Genomic DNA, 12,996 nt, shown 5'->3' with positions numbered 1-12,996 from the left:
TTTGGCTATAGAATCATCTCCTGAAAGATTGACGTGGAATCAGGAATTAGCCTGTACATATAATATATTTTTTTATTGCAATTTTGGTAATTTTAGATTTTATGATACCAATAATAAATTGATTATCATATCACCGGGATATATATTTAAAATTATTTAGATAATGACAAATGAATAAAAAATTGATTGCCAATTGCAATCCGGAAGGACAGACAGTTATATTGAATACAAACATTAAAGGAAAAAAATAGTTGTTACTGCAATTTTTTTATTACTGAAACACTCTCTTGTGACGTAATATAATGATTTAAACCTTTGAACCGTAATGTCTACTTCAAAGCCTTTTTTTTGCACAATCATCTAAGTATCATAATTATAAATCTAATAAAAAAAAACGTTTCTTTTAGGAAAACACTAAACTTCATCTTATAATATAGTTTATTAAAAATATCCAACACAGGAGTAAATACATAAATAAATTCATTTTATTTAATAAATAAATAAAAGTATTTTTTGTATTATTTGACAATTTTTACTTTCCCGGTGAATATAGCTAGAATAATTACATTAAAGATGAATGGGGTATCGGATTTTTTGCAAACTTTACGTTTTAGGATCGAACCAGTTCATATAAACCAAAAAAAACAAAACATATGCATGTATGTGCGTATGTACGTACGTATGTGTCTCGCATTGCTTTTGGCCTTAAATTTCAGTGATTGACCGAACCGATCAATCACTGACCGGTTTTTTTTAAATTTGGCTCAAATGTATATGTGGAGCATTGATCCCGTATTAATTTTGTTCAAAGCTCGTTCAAAGGATGAGGGATATCGTAAAAACACCGATTTCGATATTTTTAAGAAGCATTTAAAAAAAATTCATTAAGGCAAATTTGTAAACTAATATGCTTATATAAATAATCCAAAAACATTGTTTTCAAAAAATCATTCCCCACCTCTTAAAATTGAAATATATGATTTTGCTTCCTATTTTTTATTCTACCTCATTTCGGTTTAAATGTTTTTCAATAAATTTTTAAACTTTATATTCAATATATAGTACTTTCATGAAATGCTCATAAATTTTTTGAATTACAGGCCCCGGACCTAAAATACAGAAAGGTTTTTTTGAAAATTTCCTTTTTTTTATTTTAGCTTTAGTTGAAGAGGTTTTTAGATTTAGAGAAGACAATCGAATTTGCTAAGTTATAACTATATTTTTTTAGAAAAATGTTTCTTAAAATTTATTCTCCACCTCCAAAGAGTATATATTCTTGTTTGGGCTTTAACTCTTTTAATTTTTATTATTAATACCCGGAAAGTCATACAATACTTTGCCAATTTAAAAAAGTATTATATTTATACTGATGATTATCTAAAAATCGAAACATGCATCTATTTCTATATTCTACTTATTTATTTTTACTGTTGTGTAATCTTTTTAGTTATTTTAATAAAATTAGCAAAAAAACCGCAAAAATATATACATCAAAAATGGTTATTTTTACAAATACCTACGCATCAGACAATAAGGGTAACTTAAATATAAATCAATACTTTATAATTTTATTTAACAATAATGCAGGATATAAACAACAGTGTTGAATTCTATACAATAATCATAATAATAATTTAAAATATATAGAAGAATGAAATATAAAACATGATTTATTGGCGTGATTTCATAATTTAAAATAAAATAAAATGCTCAATATGAAAGTTAGAATCCTTGTTCGTTGTCTTTATTTCAATTGAAAGTCTCTTACGTATATACTATATATATATAAAGTATTTAATGTAATAGTAAGCAATTACCATTATAGGTGAAGTGATTCTCTTTGAAATAACGTCCTTACTTAAAATAACACAACATATATCTTGGATAAAAATAGAAAGGTGCGCGCGTTGCAGTTTATTTATATATATTATAAAAGAAATATAACAATACATATATAATATGAACAAGAAGATCCATTTCCTTTTATTTAAATAAATATTATGATTATATAGAAATATAAATTAAAATAAAATCCAGATCCCCATTTTGAATCCTAAAATAAAATGTTATTGAATAACTATTATATTTTTTAAACTTTAAAAGTTTCGTTCGACAGATGTTCAATTAAAATTCACTCAAACAATTGTAAATTAAAGAATCTAACAGCTAAAATTTGGCAACAAGAAAAAAATTATTTTACGATTTAGGCAACTACAAAGTTTTTTAATTTTTTTTGAAGGTCTTGTAAAGTCAAAGTCAAACAATTTTAATATCCCATATTTCACTTTCCCGGCGATTATAACTATATTAAAGGAGAAAGTATGGTGATCGCGTCACAGTTGGGGTATCAGTATTTTTTTTGGAAAGCTTTACGTTTTAGAGTCCAACTAGTTCATCTAGACCAACAAAACATATGTAAGTATGAACGTGTGTCGCACTATTTTTGGCCTAAGGTCACGATTGACAGAATCGATTTTCTTTAAATTTGGCTCAAATATTTCAAATATATTTATATACGGGGCATTACTGATCATATTAATTTTTTTTTTCAAAATCTCTTAAGGGGATACTGCAAAAAAACCAATTTCCATTTTCTTCAGAGACATTTTAGAGAAAGTTTTAATAAAGAAAATTTGTTGCCTAAAATGCGTACATAAATAATCAAAAAAACATTTTTCAAAGTCAACCTCCCTCAAATATATGTTTTTTGAAAATTTTAGGAAATATATTCTACATATATAAATCTATCAAGATATGTCTACAATTTAAAAAAAAAAAATTATTGACCCGGGACCTAAAATTCTGAAAAATGTTTTGAAAATTCTCTTTTCTTATTTTACCCTCTATTGAAGGGGATTTTAGATTTAGTGAAAATTTTACTAAAGAAATTTATTAAGCGTTAGATATATATCGATATTTTTAGAAAAATCTTTCTTACATTTATTTTCCACCACTAAAAATTATATATTCTGTTTTTTTATAGTTTGTCTCTAACTCTTTTAATTTTTATTATTAAAATTTTTTGTTGTTTTCTTCATCACTAAAGGGCTATTAAAATTAAAGTGTGTTTGGTACCTATAATATATTTCGATCCTAAGATGAAAAGCAAGTTTTTTCATTACTCTTATAAAAGTTATACTTTACTTTTCAGGGGGTGGAGGAACATCGCCTAAATACTAATTTCTTGTATATTTTTCATTATTTTAAGGTTTTTCATTTATATTTACTAAAATTGAATAGTAGATTTTTAGAAATTTTAGCGAAAACTTTATTAAAGAAAATTTCTTATCTACAATGCATAAATAAATTATCCAAAAAACGCTTTAAAAAAATTAACCCTCACCTTTTAAAAATTGAAATATATGTTTTCTGTTCTTTTGCTCCATATCGTTTCGGTTTAAATATTTTTCAAAAATGTTTTTTTAATGTTTCTACTTTATAAATAGAGCTATCAAGAAATGTATACAATTTAAAAAAAATTGTATACATTTTATACTGTACAATGAAAAATAAATATTTAAAAAAGTATTTTTTTTTGTAAATTTTAACAGAAGTTTTGTAAAATTACGGTAATGTAGTAATAATATTACAATGTCAAAAGTGCAATAATCAAATTAATGGTAAACTGTTTAAACTTTCATAATTTTTAGAAATAAGTAAAAATTTCATCACTAATTTCGAAATTTTATAAAAGAAATTAACACAAAATTTGAATGATATTTAAAACCAAAAATAGCTCTTTAACACAATTGCTATTTTTGGACTATAGTGATCGCCTCGTTGGCTAAGTCAGTAGCACCTGTAATTACTAAAATGAAGTCGAGAACAGTTTGGCTGCTGCCTAGAGTTTTGATTTTTAGTCGGGAAAAAACTGCTTTTCGACCTTTCTCTATCAAGTAACAACAGAATGAAAGAATTTTTAAACAATAACAATTTTTCCGTCCTTTATTTCAAGTTTTTCTAAGTTTATTAATATAGGACGTGTATTTTACTAATGACGCAGTAACAAACCAACGGCAGTTTATGTATTTGTTATTTTTCTGCTGTAAACTTAATTCATCAAAAATAGTAACAAAAATAGTATGAATTTTGCTTTAAAAAGTGTGCTAATTAAAAAAAAAGTATCTATTCTATTAATTAAGAATCGAAAAAATAATTTTAACTCAATTTTCATCAAATCTTAGTTTGACTACCAATTTAAGGAAGCATTTTGAAGTGCACAGCTTTGTAATACACTGTTCTGGATAAGGTAGATCTAAAATTGCACCGTATGTACTAAACGGGAAGAAAATAAATTTTACAATAAGTTTTTCTTAGAAAAACAACTAGAAAGCTTACGATCATTCTTACTCTTAATACGTGCTAGATAGTAGTCTTCTTCATTCTATCTCTGAATTTGTTTTCTTAATTTTTATCAACAATTTGAAATTTTATTTTCAAAGAGACGGTATAAAATGTTATCTGTATACTTTATTATCCACCGGGCTAGTCTTCATTAAATTTTCATATGCACAATTTCAGATATACTACTATAGCATATCTAAATTTCAATTAAATCGATCTTATAGTTTTGGAGATTTTCGAGCCACAAAAATTTATACATAAGCCTATAAATAAATATATTTATATAAACAAATATATAAGGAAACTATAATTTAAGGGAATGCTATTTTTGTACTCTCATACCTCAAAACGTAATGAGAATTCATTTACACCCCCTCTCCACCAGACCGAAAGTAATACTGTACTCTTCTTCGAAAAATCGGTAAAAAATAAAATAATAATAAGCGAAGGAATATAATTTTTATATAGTAATTGTTAGAGCTCGATTATAACTATATATATATATATATATATATATATATATATATATATATATATATATATATATATAAAATAATTGTAATGATTATAATAATGAGCTTCGTTAAGCTCATCTTAACGAAGACATTCAATGTTCCATGTGATGAAGTTACTTTATGCATTACGATTACTAGTTACAAATTACTTAAGATTTATTTATATATGAAATAAACTACATATACTGCAAAATAACGTGATATATAATTCTGTTACATCATTATGATTAATTTAAAAAAAAATTACTAGTTACATTATAAATGGTCACATGACCCAAATATATATATAGTATAGTATACAAAATTAACGTCACGCTACATCATGTCACGCTTTGCAGTTTTGCACATCTGAAAAAGCCACGTTTCATTTCACGTCAGCCTTGATGTTTACCCTACTCATTTAACATATAACATTCACTACTCATCTAACTATAACATTTCACTATAGTATAGATATTAAGTAATAAAAAATACACATAAAGCATGATCTCAACGTTCCTTCTATTAAAAAAAAGTCGAAATGATTATATTAAGAATTAATTAAAAAAAATAAATACTGCACCTTACAGAAAATCTATTATATTAATTTACATATAAATATTATATTACTGACATGAATTTCCTGTTAATAAAGGCGTATAGCATCCGTCATCCACGCAAAAAAATTAATAAAATATTGTTTTTATTAAAGCATCAATAGATCTATGATAAGTACGAATTATTTCATATTACAATAAAAAATTTAAATAAATTAGTAGAACAAGCTTTACGAAATAATTAAATAAAATTAATCATAGAGGAATAATCAGTTTTAATTACTGAAATGAATGAAAAAAGGAAATATAATTCCCTTTTTTTACCGTTTCAATAAAACTAGGGAATTTTTAAATCGATCAGTAGGTTTTTCACACGTCTGCCCAAGAAGAATGAAATGTATTTTGGGTGTAGCAGCTCAACGGCTGAACCGATTTAAATGTGTGTGACCCCTCGTTTGAATGACCCCTTACGTTACCGGGAGTGTCATAGCCTATATATGTAAATGTTTAAATAAATTTGAAGAAAAAAAATCCCTTTCGGGACGCCGGAAAGCGGAGGCAGATTTTACCGGTGGTAAGTAGGGGATAAAAAAGATTTCCACCTTTAAGTTAAGAAAAACTTCAGATTTATTCAATACGACAATGGTTGCATGTGAAAAAATTTTCACATGTTTAGCATACGACAAACCCCATTTTCGTGCAATTCTAGCAATATTTTTGTAATCCCTTGCCGTAGGGGTTGGTCATATCAAAAATTGTTTCAGACAAAGGTTTTAGGTAAAGTTTAGAGCACTAGCGATCACTTTAAACCGATTCGATACTCTGCCTATTAAGGGAGGTATGATTTTTTTTGTGTTCAAAACCCCATTTTTTCTACCCTCTGGGCCAATGGTTGGTGATATGAAAAGACTTTACTTTGATAAGTTTTAGACCCTTAACCAAAAAATAGTAAGAACTTTAAACGAATTCGATATTTTACTTAATAAGAAAGTTATAGCGATATTCTTTTTCGAAAAAAGCCTTCCATTACCATCCCCATGGTCCAATTTTTCCCATTAACGAACTCGACCGAGATTTTGGGTCGTTATATTATGTATCAATTTGAAAGTGATTGGTGGCAGTTATCGTGTCCACAAGAAAGTTAAATAAATAAATAAATAAATAAATATATATATATATATATATATATAAAAAAAAACTTTTGAACTGACGTGGTTTTGGGGTCTGGGAGCTGTGAAACGCAAAGCGAAATCAGAAATCAGAAATTTTTTATGTCGAAATTTTCCGGAAGTCGAATCATGGTACCCATTACAATAGGTAGCTTTCTTATGAAATCTACCTAATTATGCTATGTACAAATACTATATACAAAATTGTGACCTGCACGCTCTTTAATTGTCCTCTTTAATTTTTAATATTTATCTCTTGTTTATTATTTTTTTAAATTAAGTGTTTCTAGTATTTATATTTTACGTAATTTTTAACGTAAATTGAAATTTTTTTACTTTTCCGTCTAGATGGCGCTATACCAGAGCTATATATGTAGAAAGGAAAGTATTGTAATCGGTCTGATTTGGGCATATGCGGTTTTCATCAGATTTTGACATTTTGACACCTAAGAAACTTAAAAACCCAATAAACCGAATGGAAATTTTCCAGATGTCCGTATGTTCGTATGCACGTGTGTGTGTTCGGTATCGCCCTCTAAATTATCTTATATCGCCAGAACTACTGGACCATACTTGGTCAGATTAATTCTATAAATGGGGCATTGATGCCATTAAATTTTCAACTTAAATAGTCAAGGCGGTAAGATTGTAGAGCAAGGTCACTCAGTATTTCGAGATTTTGCCTAATTAAGGTCATATTTTTCTTAGGCATATTTGTTAACTACTAAAAAATAACAATATTTGAAAAAAATCTTTTGCATCAAATCGCATCTCCACTCCAAAAAGATGCCCTAAACTACTGCTATATTGTGACGTAATTTGTGAGCGGTAGAATTAAATAAATGAATAATATTTCAAATGTAAAAAAGTAGCTCGGTCTGACTGGGTTTCGGCTGGACAGCTACACTAGTCTACCGATCACGTCAACGAAATTTGTTCTATGTAAGTTGTGAAATTACATTAGTTTAGTTAGTGCCGACCGTCGCCGCTAGTACCGCCACACCCGCGCGAATTAAATACAGTATGCGCGCGCGTTAGTTACGCGTGCGCATACATTTGTATGTACGTGTGTGTAAGATGTGCATCAGAAACAATCCACAGTTGTAGGATTTTCTCGGGATGCGGCTTTAGCCGCTTGACCGGAAAGTCCTAAAAATGCATTGTCAGCTTTTTTTTAAGTGAAAAATAAATTTTTTATATTGCCAGTCTGAAAGATTCTTTTCATTTTGAAAAATTATAAGTGCATGAAAAGTAATTCTACGCGAAAATTCAATTATATCGATTGAAAAAATTAAAATAAAAAAGTTTTATTTCTGCATTTAAAACAGCTTTATCTCAAGTTCATTAATAATATCTTACATCATTTCTCTATATTTATTTTTTTATTTTTCTAAAGAAACAGGTTAATCATTCTGTTGTTTTCTGCAAAAGTTAGTTTTTTTATATGAGCAGCTTTTAAGCTATAAAAAACGTAAAACTTTTTTAATTTCAACTTTTGGAAGTCGACTTTAAATCGATAAAATACTAATACAACATAGAAATTTGATACAAACTTCAAAAATTGGAAATTTACAAATTTGAACTTATTTGAAGTTGGTTTTGATTTAATTTTTTAAACTGTTTATTTAACTAGAAGTAAAAATAAGTAATCGATTTAAAATTTCTAAGAAAACATAAAATATCGGATTTTGTATGTCATGAAGTTAAGACAACGTCAGGTGAAGTAGTTCAACATAGGTTTCTTCACCGAGACGTAAATCACATCAGTATGCCAAGCTCATTGATCGAGGACTAAAAGTGACAAGGTTTCACTCTGTTCACCATAAGGACTAGCTGTATTGCGAAAATCTTTACTCTCAAAGAGAGAAACCTGATTAGCGTCGCTTGTACTAACTGGCCAGGCTTAACAAAAGCTAAGATAGATAGTATAAAGCAACAGATCAATATATTCTCTTCTGTTATGTAGTATTGGATTATATATACTACTTCAACTTAGGAGCGAAACTAAAAGATAACAAGATGCAATAAATAGTTCTAAATTCTCCTTCATATTCAGAAAAAGTATAAAAAATTAAATTCTTATTTCGTTTTACATTTTAGGAAATAAAAAAGAAATAATTATTTTTCAATAATTTTTGTGAAGACTTGAATATGAATTGTATTATAAAAATCAAAAATTATAATAAAATACTAGATGGCTAATTGGTGTAGTGGTTATCATCCTAGTTTCTAGATGTCAGGTTCAATTCTCGATAAAAGTCTGTCATCTTTTTCACCTGTTATTTCGTCTTCCTCGTTAAAATATTTATAAAAGCTATATATCCGGTGACGTAAAAATAAAAATAATACATTATTATGATAAATTAAATTTTAAAATTTCTTAAAACAGGGGTGATAACGGGATCATAACAGGCATGTAACGGCAGTAACGTTAGATTATTCTAATTCATTGCATTTCTTTAAGAAATAATATCATAGTCTACTCAAAAAATAAAAGTTAAAATTTAAAAAAAATTTTTGATCGATTAATTAATAGTATAGAGAGAAAATGGAATCGTATAAAAATTGGTTAAACCAATTAATGCAGTGAATATTAATACTTAATTCTGGATTGTAAAATATTTGCCAACACATACTCACAATTTGCTTTTGAATTAAATTTTAAAATCTATTTTTTTATATTTTTATAAATTATAATTCAAGAAATAAAATTAAAAAAATAAAATTACACTGTATAATATAACAACAATAAATAACCTGAATATAAGAATACGAACAAAAATAATTAAATAAAAAAATGTTACATTAATTAATAACATATTTGCAACAAAGCCAACTAATAATACAATACAATAATAATTTTATTTTTAAGCTTGGCTTTAAATCAAAAGAGAAAACTTGTTACTTACAGGCGAGATAAAATTATATAAGTAATATCACCCTATGAACTAAACATTAAATTTACATATGCTAAATTATCTCTTAACGTAATCGCTAAACATAAGAAAATGATAAACAGTTATATTTAATAACAATAAGTAATTCCTACAATACGTCATATTCATTTTGTTATGCAAACATGTAATAATAATAATAATAAATATAATTTTATTAATAATAAAAATTATTATTAATTTATTCATGTAAAAATTATTTTCTGTCAGACAAGGGTCTATCTACAGATATTATTATAAAAGAAAACAATATACAGCAAAAACATTACAGAATAATAATAAATTTATTCACAATAATATACACAATTTGTTTTTATAAAATACAACTAAATTTGAACTAAAATCACTAATCTTAATACACTTAGTTTTAAAACTAGTGTTTAATATACGATCGATAATTATTATACCCGGGTGATTCAAAAAAGGACTTCACAATTTTAAAAGCTCATAAAACTTAACCCGAATCTTTAAGTTATTTACATAACTTAAAGATTCGGTTGAGGTTTCATTTCATAGCAAAGCACATCAAGTTTTGACTCACGATTTCATTAGTACCGAATTCATCCACCAGCGTCGTCACCAGTGTTGTTAAATATAGATATATTTACTGGGGAGGAACGCGCTCGCTGTGCGTTTTGGTTTCACGATTTGCAATCAGCGACACTGCAGTTCAACGTAATTTTCGTAAAGTGAACGGTAGGGAGCCTCCTAGCAGGCATAAATTTACTCTTGGCACCAAAATTTTTTAAGACAGGTTGTTCTGTTAAACATACAATATTAACACGTCGCCCACGCGTCCCTGAAGCTGCTGTGGAACAACTCAACAACAACAGCTTTGCACGTCAAGTTGAAGAAATCAACTTGACGTGCGTCACGGGAGGCTGGAATTCCACAAACGACTGTTTGGCGTGTATCACGTAAACGATTGCACTTGAAGTCATACAAACTAACCGTGGTTCAACACTTACAAATGACGATGAAGTTGCTCGGCTGCATTTTTGTGTGGAAATGACGGATGAAATTGCTGACAACGATCCATTTTTAGACGATTTAATTTCTAATGATGAGTCAACATTTCACAACACGGGCAAGGTGAACACCCACAAGAGTTGAATATTGGGTAGCGAAAATCCTCTTGAAATTTTTTAGTATATACATGGTAGCCCTAAGGTCAATGCTTTTTATGCCTTAAGCAAGCAAAGTCTGTACGGCCCGTTCTTCTTCCAGGCGGCAACTACAAATGGTATCGGTCGGTGGATTGGTCGGGAAGGTCCAATTGTACGGCCACCTCGCTGCCCAGATTTGACCCCACGTGATTTTTTTCTTTTGGGTTTCAGTAAAAATCGGATTATATACCACCTTTTCCTGCTGATCTTGTTGAGCTAAGACTTCGAATTAACGACGTAGCTGCAGAGGTAATGCCATCCAACTTGCTGGCTGCAGTCTGGAATGAAATCGACTTCAGGTGGGATATATGTCGCATTATAAATGGAAGCCATATCGAACCAAAGTGAATGTGGAGTGAAAAACTTGATGTGTTTTTCTATGAAATGAGACCTTAACTGAATCATTAAGTTATCTTAATAAATTTTTATATTGTTTTAAATTTGTGAAGCCCTATTTGAATCACCCGTATTTCAAGCCTGCTTACTATTAAATAATGTCATTAACAGAAGTCCCGAAGTGCATTGTATAATGAAGAATAAATAGAAAAAAATAATACAAAGGAAAACAAAACATAGAAGTGATCATGTTGTACTACAATCCATGATAAAAATTTATATTTTAAATCTTGATAATTGTTTGTAACTGAAAACTCCCTTGGAATAGAGCTAATAAATTTTGGAATAAGGAAACCATCCAGACGCCAACCATACTCATTATTAGCAATTAATTTTACAAAAGCGTTATTCTTAACTCGTATTCAGTGTGAACTTGAATTCAAAACCATGGATCATAAATATTATTAATCAATACTATGTGTAACAATAATCCGTTAACTGTTATAAGGGTGGAATTAACAGGTTTTCCAATATTAGGAAAATAATGTACATCTCTTTTAGGTAAAAGTTTTATTATTTTCTTTTAAATAGCATTCATGTGTTTTAGCAAATAATCAAACGACCGGCTCCAGCTTGTGACCCCATAATGTAACAGTGACAGATATACAAGACGTCTATATCGCAATGGCAAACAAAAATGTGCATGATAAAGTTTCATTTATATAACATTGAACCGTCTGAAAACATAAAAGATGTCTATCTCACTAATGAAAGCTATCAAAATGAACACCTAAGTACTTACAATCATCTACAGAAATCAATCGAACACAGGAAATATTAATATAGAATTGAAATATTAATAATAATAACAATCTTTATTTTTATTGTTATTGTTATTATTATTATTATTATTCTCTATAGAACTGTCTTTATTATAATAATAAATAATTGTAAAATTAAAAGTTTTACTTTATTGTAATAAGAATTAATGGAGAAATAAAATTAACATATAAATTCGGCTAATAATGCAAATAAGTTATGGATAAAACATAGAAACTATAATGAAAACTTTACTAGTTTTTTTTATTTATTTAAATGCAATGGGGGATTATTTTACGAAAATGCTTATAATTTATAGAATATTATTTGTATAGATTATGAAACAGTTATTAATTGAAGATTTCAACAAACAATGAAAATTAAACCCAGTTATTACTGTTTAAAAGAGAAGAAAACAATTTTGAATGAAAATCAACATACAAAAGAAAACAAAAACTATATTGTGTGATATAAAAGAATCAACGCTGAACCAAATTAAAATGTTCCGTTTGCTTATCCCCACCAAATGGTTATCTCGTAAAGAATACTTTCCCCTACACATACTGAACATAGCCCCATTCATACACTCATTCTCTCTCTGTCTATTTCCTTCTTTTTCATGATACCGGCAGTTATTTTGTTCTGGTTAGTAAGCGTTTGTTGAACTCGCAACAGTTGACAGTACTGGAGGATGGAGAGTTTGTGAGAACACAACGCAGCAAAGTAATCGTTGAGAAACTAATCCAGTGAACACATTGAATTTGGAAGCACTTCAAAACTTAGGTCAAGGAGTTTTATAGCAATAACCGGAACCCGAGACGTGTGTGCAAGCGCATTATGGTGGTGAAAAAAAATTATTTTTGACTGAGTATGGAATTTATTATGAATAGCACCATTGAATCGTTTCAATAGTAAAGCATAATGCTCCCTGATGATGGTCCTATCTTTTTCCAAGTAGTCTATAAGCACACCACGAGAATTCCCTAAAAAAACCGTAACCATGACTTTTTCTGCAGGTGGAACTGCTTTCCGTTTCTTTAGCGCAATTTAAACAGCTCCTACCCATTGTTTGAATTGATGTTTGATATCTGGCGTCTAATGGCAAACCCATGTTTCATCTACCGTAATAAAATATTGAAAAAACTCAGCGGAATTGC

The 12,996-nt window shown here is 28.3% G+C and overlaps 1 protein-coding gene across 5 annotated transcripts in view; it reads right to left on the bottom strand.

The window, feature by feature from the left end:
* Window positions 1-12,996, bottom strand: part of LOC142323932 (uncharacterized) — a 483,338-nt gene that overhangs the window by 164,287 nt on the left and 306,055 nt on the right. The gene's annotated exons all lie outside the window — the stretch shown is intronic.

The sequence above is a fragment of the Lycorma delicatula genome, chromosome 4, assembly GCF_047948215.1.
Source record: "Lycorma delicatula isolate Av1 chromosome 4, ASM4794821v1, whole genome shotgun sequence".
In the NCBI taxonomy this organism is placed as follows: domain Eukaryota; kingdom Metazoa; phylum Arthropoda; class Insecta; order Hemiptera; family Fulgoridae; genus Lycorma; species Lycorma delicatula.
This window is presented reverse-complemented; position numbering and strand designations above follow the sequence as displayed.